General features: G+C 27.9%; 2 protein-coding genes across 7 annotated transcripts in view; one reads left to right on the top strand and one right to left on the bottom strand.

Annotated features, from left to right (window-relative positions):
• The window catches only part of LOC129919565 (pleckstrin homology domain-containing family G member 5), a 245,117-nt gene that overhangs the window by 166,005 nt on the left and 64,574 nt on the right, over positions 1–14,538 (bottom strand). For 2 of the 6 annotated variants that reach the window (XM_056000491.1, XM_056000493.1), the window contains exon 1: positions 9,226–9,466. The exons of 2 other annotated variants lie outside the window; for them this stretch is intronic. The gene's annotated coding sequence lies outside the window, so the exon portion shown is untranslated. Of the gene's footprint in view, positions 1–9,225; positions 9,468–14,538 lie in introns of those variants that run through there. 2 more of the 6 variants (XM_056000494.1, XM_056000496.1) reach the window with 2 other exon arrangements.
• Positions 1–14,538, top strand: part of LOC129919566 (protein snakeskin) — a 181,599-nt gene that overhangs the window by 122,336 nt on the left and 44,725 nt on the right. The window lies entirely within an intron of this gene.

The raw sequence follows: 14,538 nt of genomic DNA, 5'->3' as shown, positions 1-14,538 counted from the left end.
TCAGTTCTTTACCAATTGTTGCGTCGGTTATTTCTTGCATTTATGGCAAATACTTGAAATTTATTCATTTGGACTTCCAGCTGAAACTTTCTCATTCAGTTAATTTTTTTTTATAACAAATGAAAAACTGTAACAGAAATTTTAGAACGTATAAAAAAGCAAGTAGAGAACCTTTGATAGTTCTTGACCGCGTGCTTTACCAAGTTTTTTTGAAGTGAAAACTTCATTAGTGTCGTATAGTGATTTGAAACACGATGAAACGAAAAAGCGACAGGAAAAATCAATTGATTTTAACTTTTTTGTTTTAATAGATAGATAAATGAAATTTACACTGTAGATAGGTAATAGAATAAACTCTAATTATAATTTTAATTAATTTAATATTCAAAATCCTGAGGTAACGGTAAAAAGATATTCTTTTTCTTTTTCCATATCTTTTCCATTAGAGCACATACAAATTTTTTTTAACTTTAAAACTCATTCTGATAATATTATCTTTCATTTGATTTATCACACATAACGATATGTGCTCTTCAAGTTACACAATCATAAATTGAAAAACTTGAAAAATACCTAAAACACTACCAGTGACCAGTATAAAAAGAGTCGTAATCTCAGTTTGAAATTTCGACATGGTTGGCTTTAAAAATTTTAGCTTTTTTTCTAGATGTCGTATAATGTAAAAATATGATTGAAACATCATATTAAAGCTTACCTAAATAATAAAATTTAAATGGTAAATTTTATTATAAGTTGTCATATGAAAAAAAAGGGATTTAAAGGTGATGGAATAAAAAATTAGATTTGTTTCCATTTTTTTTTTTTTCAAGAAAATTAATTTTTTAAGGTTTCACTTCTACCGCGTGTGAATTGCACACATGACTTTTTTTGTCATTTAATTTTTATTAAGCTTAGGGCATTAATCTTTTTTTGGACATCCTCTTACTCGATTTAACAACCGATAACATAGTGATGATACCCTGGCTCATTAAGTCACTGGTACCAGTTTCTAAAAGTTAAACACCCTTATTTTGGGGACTGATATATAAAGTTTTAGATTTTAAATTTGTCAGCCGTTGATAATGCCAATGTTAAGGAATAACACTTAATCGATATTAGAAGTTTTCCAATTCGGGCAGTATCTCATGACTATGGCTAGATTTATTTTACATCCCGTCAGAATAAGCAGATTTGAAAAATTAGCGCTTATGGTCTCTTAGCTAAAATATTTTTTATGTTTACACGAATCCTCAACAAAGAATGCTCGTTCTCAGAATTTTTCAGACTTCTACTCCAATTATTTCTTCTAATTCCGTCTCAACGCTTTTAAAGCTCTGAAACCAGCCAGAAAAACTTCAAACTATGTGCTGCTGGAAGCAATCGATGGACTTCAGTATAAGATTTTCTTCAAATTAAAGAATTACATCAATTTTGAATTAGATTAGCATTAGATCATCATATCAATGTCCAATATATGCATATGTATGTACTTGTAAGCTCATCTTAAAGTAAAGGGTGGTACGTTACATGCTACAAGTTTGAATGATCAAACACTTTTAGTTTGAAAAAATAAACTTTATAATATTGAATGGTCACTATAGCGTATACGTACTTTTTTGTATTTTTATTTAAAATATACCTCAAAGCATTTTAAAAATGAAAATATAGCTCGTAATTTGTTTCAAACAGATTTAATATTTTTTTTTTGTTTTGTTTTATAATGGAACAAACTTTTTAGTAGTTGTATTTACTTATTTAATGTTTAAAATAATTATCCCGAGTGTCGATATATTAAACACAATAAAAATTTCCTATGACTTAGAGCCGTTTGCTGAATCGATACTTTAGCATTGATGTTTAACATAAATCCTTATGTGACAGTTTATGCAGAGGAAAAAGTAGTGAATAAGAGTTTATGTTCAACATAAATTATTTAAGTTTCCATTCAGCAAATGGGCAATGGCCCTTAATGACTCTCACCGTCTAACGTGTCTTACCATTAAAGTTACCCTCGTTGTCCATTTAAAAAAATTATTAAGAGCCTTTTATAACCTTATAAAATTACAATTCCTGCCAATAGTTTAACGATTTTAATGTGTTATGAGATACTACACAACTGGAATATAGTATTAGTTTCGATCTTTTTTAGCGGACTTTGGCACTAACAGAGTTTTTCATTTTTCATCTTCTGTAGCTATGTAGCTGGAAGGAAGTAATGGATGTATTCAGCCTTCATGAAGGCTTTGAGATATTCATACCACTTGACAAAATTCACATGGCAACCATTTTCTAGATAAAATTCACTAATTCAATATTGCTTAACGTCATATTATGGCAAAGGTTGTCGTGAAACTTGGCAACTGGCAAGCTTCATAAGCCATTGAAGTTTTTTTAAGATCTCTGGTATCCACTTTTGAGGATGTTGACTTCTTGGTACTGGATCCTATCGAGGAGTTTTCCCAGAAGTTGTCCCTGTGAATATGACTTTATAAAAGTGCTGATATTTAGTCGATAAACTTCTTCAAGACCGCTTGTTTGGAAATAAAATAAATCTCCTGAAAGTGTTCCAAAGCAGTAACTATTTTTGAAATTGGTTCAATACAACTAGTGCTGGTTGGATAAAAACTTCTGTCTGAAACTTCAAATAGACAAAAAGTATTGCTTTTACTTTATTTTGCAGTTAGTTTCGTATTTTACAAAAAGCGAGTGGATATCAGAGTCGTAAACTGCGGTCTTTTATATAAAAAAAAGTGCAGTCAATTTCTAAAGAAGTCTTTACTTAACCAATACAAAAGGCTTTCTACTCCCTGAAAGACTAAAACTAGTTTAAAAAATTCTGCAATTATTTGTATATTAGTCACTTTTAGCAGTTTTTTTTTAACTGCAGAGGGTTCTTAATATAAATTAAAGTAATACACACAGTATCGATTCTCAGCCAAAAATTTAGTCAGTTTATTTCAGCATTGAGTGACAGCATTTTCAAGTGATGTCCTGGAAAGAATTTAATATTAATTTTTAAAAGTTGGAAAAATACAATCGTATTTTTACTGCGATTCCTATTAATGTACTGAAAGTATAAATTAATAAGAAAAAGTTTATTACTACTTGATGGATTTTAATTGAACGATTACAAAAGATTTTCAACTGTCTTAAAGACTAGTGCCGCAATTAGTTAACCTTGAATCAAACAATTATTTTTATAGTTAAGGCAGTCAAAAAATTGTCTGTTTTACCGATAACTTCATGAAAATGAAGTGACTGCATTAATAAATTTTCTGCATTCTTTGACAAAAATAACATAATTTTAATTGAAAGCCGACTTCGAAATAACTATATTAATTTCAAAAAATCTTCTTTAGCTCCAATACAAATTTAAAATACAACACCCTTTTATAACGATTAAAAAACATTCAAAACTAATGGATATCCGACTCCCCTTACAATAGGGGGAAGGTACTTTGTTATAACGGCTTAAGGAAACCAAAATCTACGCTTTTCAGATTGTTTTATTCCTGATTTTTATAGATGATTCCAAAATGGGTCTTCCTTGAACTTTCGTTGTTTGGATCACCCTTTTCTAAATCTAAAAGTTAAATTGAAATAAATCATATACGAGTACGAGTTGCCTTCAAAATTCTCCCCCTAAAAAAATCGAAACCCTTTTTACATCAATAACAGTATAAATAAAACAAAAATCTATTCCATCAACCGTGTTTACTCAGATTAACACTTCATTTAGTTTAAAGTTTAAAAAACCATCAAAGTAGATTAACCATTTTATAAAAGATTCTATACTCCACCCTCATCATCATCAAAAATTACCATCAACATCAGCATCATCATTATCATCATCATCATGATAAATAAAATCCTTTTCATTTCTTGATCCTTAAAGTTAACTGTCTGTACTGTGAACATGTACAAATCCACAAGCAGACTCTTCTAAAAATTCAAAATCAGACTTCTCTCCTGCTACTGCCCATCGTCCTACTTACACCATCAACGAGTTACTGCCATAGCAATTCACTTTCAAGTTAGACATTTTTACACCATTAACATCAAACCCCTTATATACCAAACGAGTAAACTATAACTTTCTCTTGAAGTCAGTCAACCTGATGACTTTGTATGTGAGAGAGAAAGAATGAACAACGAAAACAACAAAAGACAAAAGCAAAATATCAGAATTTTAAATCTCTAGACCCCGCAGTCTCCAAGAAAAGAGATCATAGAGCCCCTTTAAGGGTTTTATGTAGTCAACTGATTCGGAAAATCTCCCCATCGAATATTCTATCTTCTTTTTAGCTCCTAAAATGGATGATGACATCGACCAGAAAAAGACAACGTCTCGATGTCGTCCTGATGCGTGCTCAGGCAAAGGATTTCCCAATTAAAATTTCATGCCCAGAGTCTCTGCTGCCGGTGTGTGATGTAAAAGTTCAAACTGTGATTTTAGGAGCAAAGTATTTTCCAGCAATCACGACACAGAGTTGCTGCATGCAATTTTGGTTTTTCGTCCTGGCTGAAAATATAGATAGATGACCTGTTTATTGGTTTAGAAGGAACAATCACAGCCGCAATATATTGACTTTTAATCCTTTTTTGCATTAGAAAAGGTGGGTGAAGGAAGAAGAAGTAATAATTGTCGATGAACTTTATGAAGGAGCAAATAATAGAATTTCATTTTCTAAGGACATTTTGTTGAGAATTAAAGCAGCTTCTAAATGAGTGTCCAGGCTTTTGCAATATGCACAGTTTGATTGTCGTCCTTCGGCAGAAGGATATAATGGAAAAATGATGTTACCATGAGGCTTGATAGTCATTTTGTTGTCTTGCAATTGCAATTATTATCTTTGATGAAAATGAGACGAGGTAAGGTGAATAGAGAGAAGAAGCAAAAAGGATGTGAACACCGTAACACGGTTGAAAGCATTTATGACCTAAATTATTGCAAGCGCATACTGCAGAATGTCCTTGTTGCTCGCTTTTCTACAAAGAGGTTAAGGTGGTGTGTTTAGTTTTTTTGTTTAGCTATTTTTTTTTTCTTGTTTGTGTGACTGTGATTTTGTCTCTGTGGAAAAAGGTTAGATTGACAGATTTGCTGTCAAAAGTGTCATTTCAAATTATTCTCTTGGAAGGATTTTTGATGTGGATTGGATATGATGATGATGATGATGAGAAGAAGTATACTGCAACGAATATGCGACAAACAAGTCTTGAGATAATGATGACGTTGATGGCGACACAATGTGGCTGAGATAGTGTAAGTGATATCCAGTTTTTTTTTTTTTTTTTGTTTTCTTTGAAGGAGAAAATATTACTATGGAACTTGTTGCTTTTATAGGATTTATGGGTCCTTTGTGTTATGTGTGATTGATATTGCAATGCTTTTGACAAACGAAGCTTGATGTTTGAAATCAATTCTTTTGGCTGTTTATTGTTGTCAAATTGAAATCTGTCGTGGGATTGAATATCAGTTTTTTTTTTTGTTTTTGGGTATCAAAGGAATTTTTCGATAATTAGGACATACAACCTTGATAAAAAAAAAAATTACAAAAAAGAAGCTATCTAAGAAACCAGCTCAAATTGCGTTTGCGGACAAGACAATTCACTTCAAGTTTATTGTGTTGCATAAAGGTATTTTTGAAATATAATTTCAAGAAACAAAAATAACAGATACAGCCCATAAAATCTTCACCCAATTTGGTGTTTGAGAATAATAAAAAAATATTTTCAAAAAGGACAAGTACTACCCTCTTTAGAACTGTAAAAAAATTGACCGAAAAATGCCTGAGTAAAAAATCGTTGAAATCTGAAAACATTGAAAAACAGTTTTTTGACGATAACTTGAAAATTTGAGGGTCTACGAAAAATTTCAAGTGCCGAAATATTATGTACTCAGTAATACCTACAACCTCTGCTAGGTCATTTCCAAAGTAATTGACATGATTTTTATTTTGTAACACAGTGTAAATGTAGGTACCTGCTCCCGACAAACAATTGTGGCTCTATAAAGCTTTACAGATGCAATTGTTGCTTCTGTAAAGCATTATAGAAGCAAAATTGTTAGTAGGGCCATAAACCAATTTCAGAAATGTTAAGTATTCTCAAAAATCGTTCCTAGGATTTTTATAGCTAAAATCATGTCCACTTGTTTCAACCGAATACTCTTTGTTGTTCAAAAGTCATTACTCTCCCAATTTCAATGAATATTTTAAAGAACCGCTTTTGAAATTTAATTAAAAAGATGTATTAATTTTTTATTTGAATGAATGAATGAATAAATTTTATTGAGGCTTAAATAAAACAATGGTTTTAAGCTCGATTACTTTATTAAGATTGATAAATGATTAAAAACAAAAAATGCTATAAAATTTTTTAGAATTGTTTTTGAAAAAAAAAAAAAAAAATCAGTGGAAAAATATACATATAAATAATTTTAAACTTTTTTTTTTAAACTTTTTTTTCATTCTTAAATTTTGCAAAGCAATTATTTTTAGTTGTTTAAAATATTTCATATAACTTTTTACTTGAGGTACAATATGAAGTTATGCATTCGTTAAAAATCGATCTTCATATAATTATCATATACAAAAGCATTCTTATCGCCTTAATATAAAATCAAAATTATAAAAAACATTAAAAAAAATTGAAATATTTTATTTTGGAAAATTAATTTGTCGAAAAATGTTTAATATGATGTGTTTATAAATAATTTCATTAAAATTGCATAGATACACCTTTTTTAAAAAATTGCTTTTGATTTTTTTTTTTACTAAAATTATTATTAAGTTACTTAGATAAAAATCCGTGTGCTTACATAATTTGCGTTCTTTTTTTGTATACTAATTGATTTTAGAACAACAACAAAACCGACTTCCAAGGATCAAAACTAGGTTTTATGGTTTTTCTCATAGTTTATATGAGAACTGAACGAAATTGAACACAATTGAATACTGCAGACACAAGCTTTTCAATACAAAAAGAATTATCAAAATTGGTTCACACAGTCCAAAGTTATGAGGTTACAAACACAAAAAAAAAAAAAAACAGACGAATTGAATACCTTTAGTTCAGTAACTAAAGCTCAAAAATTGGCAATATTAGGGAACCCGGCCGAACAGCTTAGATTTTGATGATCTTTTTTTTCAAACGTCGGTAATTAAAAATACTTTAAAGTCTATAGATTAAAAAATGCCGATGTTGCCGTTTTGATTTTTTAAATTTTATTGAAGATTTTTGTGAACCAAAAAATTTTTTTTTTTCAAAAATTTTTCTTAAATTTCATAAATTAATTGATGCCAAAAGGTTGTCTAGGAAATTCAAGGAAAAAAAAAATATATGGGAGTGAGGGACAATCTTTCATCGTTCAAGGGATAGATGCAATTTTCATATTACTTGACTTCAAACACAAAAAAAAATATTTGAACACAACGGCAACACCTACAATATTTAAATGTACATTTTTAAAAATCTAGAAGCTTAGTCATATTTGTAAAATTAAAATTAAGTTAATTGAAGGGCTTTTGAAAGAATGGTAACTCAACTCAGATTTTTGAAAAAAAAATTATTGAAAAAATTTTAACATGTCGTTTTTAAAACTTTTTCGTAATATAAAATGCATTTTTTTTTCAATTTTTTTTGGCCACATTTATTATGATTTGAAATTATAAAAGGAAATGTCAACATGTATTACGGTTTATGAAAAAAATTAAAAAGTTATTCATTTTCGAAGAACTTTTTTGAATAGATGTTTTGGAAAAAAATTTAACTTATTTTTTTTTTAAAGTTCAACTTCTAAATATAAAATTATTTTTTATTAATTTAATAACCCTTACTGTTGAAAGCTAAATAGCAAAAATTTAAAGTTCTTATTTACCAAAGTCTTTGAGAAAATCAATTATTTTAATGCAAAAATTCAGTTTTTATCAAAAAAAACCCATTGAAATTGAAGAATTTTTTTATTTTTTTTTTTTAAACTGTAATATATGTTACCTTTTCCTCTTCGGAATTCAACTGATAATATTTATGGCCAAAAAATATTTTTTAAATAAATTCATATTTTATTAGAAAAAGTTTGGAAAAAAGTCATTTAAAATTTTTTTTTAAACATTTTTTTTGAAATTCTTGAGTTTGAGGACCATTTTTTCAAAAACTCTTCATTAAATTTTGTGGATTTAAATTTAAGAGATAAGAATGAGCTTCTGGCTTTTTAAAAATGTATTTTAAAATATTGTAGGTGTTGCCGTTGTTTTCAAAATATTTTTTTTGTGTTTGAAGTTAGATTGTGAGAAAATTGCATTTATTGCTTTAACGATGGAAGATTGTCCCTTACTGCCTTTTATATATTTTCCTTAAATTACCTAGAGAATGTTTTGCTATCATTTGTTTTATGAAATTTAAGCAAAAAAAAATGGTTTTGTTCAAAAAAAAAAAAATTAATTTTAATTTTAAAAAACAATACGGCAACATCGGCAATTTTTAATCTATAGACTTTAAAGTATTTTTAATTAATTACGTTTGAAAAAAAAATCGTCAAAATCAGAGCTGTTCGGCTGGGTTCCCTAATAATTTGCTTTAGTTACTCTACTACTTCTCCTGTTTGGAAGTCGGTAAAAAGCATTGAACTTTGAAAACAATATTAGTTCTTACATATACTTATGGCGTTTTCGATTGGCAGTCCGGAAGCGTCCGGAATCATTCTGAAAAAATTTTATTCACACAAAACTGTCAGTTTTGTACGAATAAAACGCTTTCAGAATGATTCCGGACGCTTCCGGACTGCCAATCGAAAACGCCATTAATTTCATAACATTCAAAAAAAAAAAAAAATAGCTAGTTCGATTTTTTTAGGCAGATATTTTTTTTAGCGTAGAGTGAGCTTTATTCTGTAAGAATTTCCCAAACAAAATTTCGCTTAATGTCATTTTAGGTTCCAAGACATTATAAGTTAGAGGACTTTAACTCATTACAGCAATATATCCGAGTTGTAAATTGCTTATTTTATACAAAATTTTAGTACATAAAATTTGCATATGGCTAATTTGAAAATTGAATTTTGGCTTTTAGAGACAAATAGAAATCGTGATAGTGTTCAGTTCATTTCGCCTGTCAAACCGAAAAGCCACAGAACTAAAGTCAACATGTTTTCACAAATTTTTAATTAAAAGTTACCTAAGTCGTTGCAATTTATTTAACAAACAAAAATAAAATTTTCAAACTTACCTTTTTACAGTTAAGACATTTTCAAAAAAATCATTGTTATCCAAAAATTTCTTTCAGTCTTTTCAAGATAACATCCTTTCGTGAAGATTTTTGAATCTCAAGCGTTGACAAAATATTTTTGTTTCTTTCTAATTTTTTTTTTTCTTTTAATTAATTATTATTTTTTTTTTAACATTTAAAACACTGAATATATTGACTTTTCACTATCAATTACAAAACACACACAAACAAAAAATTGAAAAAAACATTTATTTTTTCAAAATCAATTTCAAATTCGTTCACAAGTTGACATAAATATTTTATTTTTTTTTCTGATTTATTTAAAAAATAACCAAATAAAAAAAAAACAACACACAAGTACAAGTACACTTTCGTTATTTTTTATCGAAACAAATTAAATTTATGTACAAATTGTTTGTCCTCTTGTTTACCTAAAACGAAAAGAAAAATAAAAATATATAAATTGAAAGTGAAAATAAATTAATTTTTGTATAAATGTTGTGATGATAAGAAGATTAAACATAAATTCCTTAAAAAAAGAAGAAGAAAAAAAAATTAAAAGTCAACAATTTTTTTTTTCAACAACGTCCTTCGAAAATACTTTAAGAAAAAAAAAAAAAAATACACAAAAATTGTATCAAGGAGCTTTAAGAGGTTCCCAAAGAGAGGATATATAAGTTCATTTATAATTCACGTCAATGCTGGCTGGCTAGCTGCACGATATGCTTGCTATTTAATGAGGACAAACAAATAACACAAAAAAAATTAATTATCCTAGAGGATGCGACAAAAAGAATAAAAACGGAAATACACACTAACGGGAGATGAAAAAAGGAAAGAGAAAAAAAAATAAAAAATTTAAAGAGAGTCTTCGTTTCCTCTGTGTGATTTCTTTAATTTTTTTTTTTTTATTTCTTTTAATGGACCACGAAATGATGCCAATGACAGCATAGAGACAGACTGTGATATCTCTGAGTGAAATGAAATGAGGTTCAATGGACCATCATCATCATCACAGAGGAACGAAAAAAACACAATGGACGACGGAAATGGTATATATGGTCCTTTTTTGTGGTGGGTGATGGTGAGTATCTGCGTGACCCACTGTCATTTGCACTGAATTTTACTTAATCATTAAGCGTATAAAATGGACGGCTGAAGATGGACGAATGGACACAAGGACGAAACGACAAATGGACAAAGGATCCTAATAAAAAAAAAAATTCTAAAAAAATCAATGTATGTTGCTTAGGTGGAATAGAAATGGTACATTAAATAATATTACAGGAAATATTGACTTATTTTTCCCAAAAAGCTTCAACTTTAAGGACGATAAAATGACATTGAATATATATAAAATAGAAAATAGAAAAAAATAAAACTTTAATGGAACTAATTTTGAGTGGTTTGAGGAAAAATAGGGAAGACAACTCAGAAAAGTGACAGCACTTAAAATAAAACTCGGACTCTCCCTCTATAATGATTAAAAAAATAAAAATAAAAAAAAAAGGAACTGACACTTATTCGAGGACTTTTTCTTGAGGGATGTTTTTTTCTTACTGACATTAAATTTATTTTTCACTTTAAAATTGCTTTTAGCTTATAACAACAACAACAAAATTGAAAATTCAAGGACAAATTACTATTATTATTTCCCCTTGATTCAAATTAGTCCTTTAATTTTTTTTTCTCTCTCATGGTTTTTTTTCAGTATTTCCATTTAATTGTAATAATCTGTCTTTTTTTTTTTTTGATAAAAATTTAAAAATGATTTATTGCATTTTGGTTTTTTCTCGTTTATTTAATTCACATTTATCATCTTTTGCTATGGGTAGGATCATATGCCTGCCACTATTTACATAGCTCTTCACTTTGAGAGAGAAAGAGAGAGGAAAAAGCTGCTCCATTTTCACAGGAATATAATTAATCAAGTGATAATAATTAAATAATTATCAATTATATCAGTTTTTATACTGCAAATATAATTGAAAATGAAAATGATGTTAAATGAAGGGAGACAAAATAAGCATATCCTTGTCAGCATCAGTCCAGTTAGTTAAAAAGGATATTAATTGGAGAGTCTACTTGAGTGTGGATGTTACTTTGAGGGATTTCGCAGTAATATTAAAGAAAGATATTTAATTTTTTTTATTGGATTAATTCGTGTTTTTAATAAAAAAAAATTGAAAACCGAATTTTAAAAAAAAGGTATTCTATGTTCTGTTCATTGTCGAACCAAAAATGTTTATGTTTAGCAAGTTTTATAAAAATCCAATCAATTTTGTAGGTTCTATGCTCCTACAAAAAACCACAAGCTTTTCACTGTTCTACCTTTTGTTTTCTTCTTTTAGCTGAACTTATGTATTTAATTAGAATCAGAAAATTATCAGAATCCTGGTTGATAATAAATTCCTAGAATTCCGTTAGACAAAAAGTGAAAGTTACTAAGCAAGTTAGGACTATTAATATAATACATAAATTTAAAACTATATCGTTTATGTCAAGAAGCCTTAAAAACTAACTGATACTAAAAACCGTTATAACTCAAAAGCGAAAAAGACTGTAAAGACACCCTGTAAATCGTTAGTAAAAACAGTTACATTTTTCCAGGTATGTACTTGCATCATTTTCTTGTTAAAAAAAAATTATTGTAAATAAAAAATTAATTTCAGCATTCAATATAATTGAACACAAAACATCTTTTCTTGGAAATATTTTCAAAGTATTTTCGTAATAAATTTCATAGTGAGAGTTGAATTTTATTACATATTGCAGTGGTCGCTTCATTTTCAATTCAATTGAATTTTGAATAACAATTATTTTGTTTACAAAAAAAATATCAGCAAAGCTTCGAATGGCTTTTCTGCAGAATTATCCTATAAGTATAGAATAAAAACTGTTAACGGCTGATTTATTGTGTATTAGGGTGGTTAAAAACCTGTGAAACCTAGAAGTTTTTTCCGTTCGTTCGGCCCGTTGCAGGGGGTCAAAGGTCACATAAATGTATTTCCTAATTTTATACTTAAAATTGATTTTACTACTCACCGTTTAGAAATTACAACACTTTTAACATTCACATGTACATATCCCAAAAGTATGCAATTTTATAAATTGGATGTTGTGATTTCTAAACGGTCAGTGATACAAGAAAACTTAATAGAGCAATTTTACATAAGTTAAATATTATCAGCTACAAGTTAAAAGAACATTTATTTTTTGTCTGAAACCTGTTGTTTTTTAGATATGTACCATACCTACATAAATTCTTGTGACCTTTGACCACTTTTACTTCAAAAAAGATCTGGTCTAAAATACCAATTGTAAATTGTATTCACTGTTTAAAATAATTATAAATAAGATTTTAGTAATGCTACGGCTCCTTTTATTTTGTTAAAAAAAATCGAATGTTAGTTTTAAAGCAAGGCCTATCATCTGATGAAAAAAAAACTGTTTTTGAGAATCATTAAACAGTTAACCTCCCAAAGAACTTTTTAATTTATGATTTTTTTCCAAACGACTCAATTCCTGCAAAAGTAAAAATTTTGTTTTTTGAAATATCAATGTTTTGAAAACGGAAGACAGATTTTTTTTAAGTAACATGCCAAATTTATCTTTGAAAAATTTTTTTTGTATAAAAAACAATTTTGTTTAAATACATTTCAAACGATTTTCGAAATTTGTCTTCTGAAAGTTCTCTATTGTACAAGAAACTAGGTTTGGTAGTCCATTAAAGAACATATTTTTTTAAATTTTAAAACAAATTTTATATAATTTTTTTACTAAATTTTTTATAATATTTAGAGCCGATTTTTCAATCTTCAATTAAACAGTCAGATAACAACATTGAATTTTTCAATAAAGAAAAAATTATTCTACAAAAAAATGTCAAATTCAAAGATATTCAAAATTAAACGTCATTTTTATTCATAATTGTTTTTGTTTTCTGTATTTTTTTTTCAAAATTTCTTTCAAAAAGCTTTGACAATTCACACAATATTTTAGGTCTGTTTAATGAAAAAATCTAGGACAAAACAGATCAGAGTAGCACAAGTTTTTAAATACTGTCAGACCAAGAAAGAACAGAAAAGTTCAACTTCGTATTTAACAAGATTGACAGTTGTCTATATCAGTTGCAAAATTTGTAATTCAAAATGATTTCTTTAAATAATTTTTTGATAAAATAAATGATTTACTAGCACTTTTAATATTCCCGTATTTTTTTTTTTTTTTTTTTTTGTTATTAATCAAAAATTCTTAAGAAGTTCACTGTTTAAAATCCTATTTTCTCTAATATTTTTCACAATCAAACAAACAACTGACAATTGACACTTTTAACTCACTTGCTCTACCTTAAAAGTAGGAGCAAGAAAAACTTGAACTTTTCTGTGCTGAAAAAATTCATGAAACATAAAATGACAGATTTTAGAACAAGTTGGGGCGAGGTTTTTTTTTTCAAAAAACACCAAAGCTTGTACTTTTCGGAAACTTTGTGTTCTTTTCTGTGCGGATCAGATTCATTAAATAGACCTTTTTGGTGAGATTATTCCTTAGAATAAATTTTACTCGTCTCTGAAAGAAGCAGATAGTTTTATTCCTCTTTTATTCTAATAATATGCTACATATATATCTGACTGTTGAAAAATTGGCCCTTAATTTAAAAAAATATATTAGGATTTTGTTTAAAGCTTTAAAAAACTTTTTGTTAAAATATCCAATTTTCATAAAATCCAATAGATATAAAAATAACCAAATTTTTTTTTTTTTTTATTTTTGATATACAAAATTTCCTATGAACACTGTAATGTTCCAAAACATGATTATCCCAACATATCACAGCACTTGTTATCATAGGACAACTCATCATAGACAGCCTATCATGAGAACAGTTCATTTGAAACAAAAAATAAATTTTGGGATAATTTTAGTCGTATGTTCTTCTTTTTAGAAGGGACACTTTTTAGTGGTTGCTGCTTTTATTAAAACAAATGTTTCTCCTGATGAAATGTTCCCTGTGTTGAAATGTCCTTTGATGGGCTGTCTATGTTGACTTGTACTATGATTTGTTGTGCAGTGATTAGTTGAGTTAACACAGTATTGAAAAAAAAATATGTATTTAAAGAGATCCCACTTTATTAAACTGTAACAAGAATTTAATAAGGAAACTGAAAAAAAAAATTAATCATAAAAGAACCCAAACAAAATTATATAATAGAAAAACTTTTTCACTTCTTGTAGGTACTTAAAATCCCTTTAACTTTTCAGAGCACGTTTATGTCAATTCTAAAACAAACTTTTTTTTTATTAATCCGTAAA

The sequence above is a fragment of the Episyrphus balteatus genome, chromosome 4 (genome assembly GCF_945859705.1).
Source record: "Episyrphus balteatus chromosome 4, idEpiBalt1.1, whole genome shotgun sequence".
NCBI classification, from domain to species: domain Eukaryota; kingdom Metazoa; phylum Arthropoda; class Insecta; order Diptera; family Syrphidae; genus Episyrphus; species Episyrphus balteatus.
The sequence above is the reverse complement of the archived record's forward strand: the minus strand, read 5'-3'. Positions and strand labels throughout refer to the sequence as shown.